This window comes from Clupea harengus, chromosome 13 (genome assembly GCF_900700415.2).
Source record: "Clupea harengus chromosome 13, Ch_v2.0.2, whole genome shotgun sequence".
NCBI classification, from domain to species: domain Eukaryota; kingdom Metazoa; phylum Chordata; class Actinopteri; order Clupeiformes; family Clupeidae; genus Clupea; species Clupea harengus.
Window position 1 is genome coordinate 27,283,481 of NC_045164.1, and position 2,500 is coordinate 27,285,980.

Consider the following 2,500-nt stretch of genomic DNA (forward strand, 5'->3'; position numbering starts at 1 on the left):
CGTATCTGAGAACATGTGTGTGTGTATCTGAGAACATGCAGACCTATGGAGGAACACATGAGGATCTGTGTGTGTGTGTGTGTGTGTGTGTGTGTGTGTGTGTGTGTGTGTGTGTGTGTGTGTGTGTGTGTCTGAGAACATGTGGGCTCCCATGCAGACCTCTGGAGGAACACATGAGGATCTGAGTTACCCAGAGTGCCTTGCAGGAGTTTCTAGATTTTGTGGAAGGATGTTTTTGCATTGCAGAATAGTGTATTACTTCAGACCCGTATTAGCAACTTGTCACACACACACACACACACACACACACGCTCCCCACTGGGACTGTTAGAACACACACACACACACACACACACACACACACACACACACACACAAACACACCCCACTGGGACTGTTAGAACACACACACACACACACACACACACACACACACACACACACACACACACCCCACTGGGACTGTTAGAACACACACACACACACACATGCTTTACAAGTGCAGGGTGCTGGAATGGAGCGTCTCCCTTCTGCATTCACGGGTGGCTAAGTGTGTGTGTGTGTGTGTGTGTGTGTGTGTGTGTGTGTGTGTGTGAGAGCGGGCTAAGTGTTTATTGTGCCTCTGCTTCTCCAGGGAGGGGCCGGCCCCACAGAGATGGGAGTGTGTGTGTGTGTGTGTGGGGGGGGGGGAAGGATGCCTCGATTGCGTTTAATAGGCAATTAGATGGCTGAGAGCGGGCTAAGTGTGTGTGTGTGTGTGTGTGTGTGTGTGTGTGTGTGTGTGTGTGTGTGTGTGTGTGTGTGTGTGTGTGTGTGTGATGGCTGAGAGCGGCTAAGTGCTGCTGTTTACTGTCTTTGTTGTCAGGGCAAACAGCCATTTGCGACTGAAGCGCATCTCTAATGCACCCACTAGCATCACACACAGTGTGTTTACATGATGGTATAATTCGAATCTTTGCTCAGTCGGACTATCTTGGGGGCAATCTTTTGGGGCAAGTGCTATTATCCCAATATACATGGCAGTGAATAAATCGAATCATTGGCCGAAAGCATGTCATATCCGATACGATAGGTGGCGCTGTTTTCATTACAACTAGTGGTGATACAGCCCTTTCCGCTTGACCTCTTCACCACTACCAATAACAACAACAGTTGATTGAGCATGAATCGCGTCTATTCATCGGTCCAGAAATGCGTGTTGCCTCTTGGGTTGTTTGTTTGTTTGTTTCTGCCGGGCCGATGTGTTACATTATTCAAAGGTGAAAGATAAAAGGCGAGAGAAACGCACGCACATTCACACACGCGCGCAAATAATGGGTTACAGCCTAAACGCATTGCCCTTCTGCCAGTTGCATCAAATTGTTTTAAGTACTTCTTCGCTGTCGATTTCCAATCTGTGTGAATATTCATGAGAGCAAGTCCAGTCAGTCTTTCGTAGATAGATACAAGACCTTCAGGACGCAATGAATGTTTGGGTAGAAATTTGCCAAACTTTCCAGGGCTTGATAAAGTTCACTGCGTAACTCATTTAGCTGTTTCCAGCTCTGTATCTGCATCGCCAACGCTGGGCATTAGTTGTCTGTACTCCGATTTTATAGTTTCCCCATTGTAATAAATATGCGTTCATGATATATTTTTTTTCTTCTCGCGTAGCAGAAGATACGCACAGTGCGTACGGCTGCATGCGCCACTGGAACTCTGTGCAATTAATACAATACATAATAGGCTAATTGATACAATATCTCCTCGTTTGAGTGTGGTTGTTTGAGTGCAATGGGAGTGTATGATCGATGTTGTCTATAAAGGTATTTAGGTAAAGGTATTTACGGGAAAATATCTCGATCCACCTGTCACGTCTCTGTCTTTAGAGGGCAGCGCCAAATAACCGAACAAAACTCAGCTCACGCTTGCCTCACGGGCACAATACCAAATTTCATCATATTTGATGAAATGAAGGACAAATTAGTTGTGAATAGTATCACCGAGTTTGACAGGTATTGGTCAGGTAATAGCCGAGTGACAGCTGATTTGCTTTCTGATTTGACAGTACTTATTCGTGGTTTTTTTCAGCGCCAGATAACTGAACAAAACTAAACTCACGCGTGCCTCGCGGGCACAATACCAAATTTCATCATATTTGATAGAATGGACATATTAGTTGTGAATAGTATCACCGAGTTTGATATGTATTGGTCAGGTAATAGCCGAGTGACAGCTGATTTGCTTTCTGATTTGACAGTACTTATTCGTGGTTTTTTTCAGCGCCAGATAACTGAACAAAACTAAAACTCACGCGTGCCTCGCGGGCACAATACCCAAATTTCATCATATTTGATAGAATGAAGGACATATTAGTTGTGAATAGTATCACCGAGTTTGATAGGTATTGGTCAGGTAATAGTCGAGTGACAGCTGATTTGCTTTCTGATTTGACAGTACTTATTCATGGTTTTTTTCAGCGCCAGATAACTGAACAAAACTAAACTCACGCGTGCCTCGC

The 2,500-nt window shown here is 44.9% G+C and overlaps 1 protein-coding gene across 5 annotated transcripts in view; it reads right to left on the minus strand.

Moving 5' to 3' along the window:
* Window positions 1-2,500, minus strand: part of pde10a (phosphodiesterase 10A) — a 114,325-nt gene that overhangs the window by 56,989 nt on the left and 54,836 nt on the right. The window lies entirely within an intron of this gene.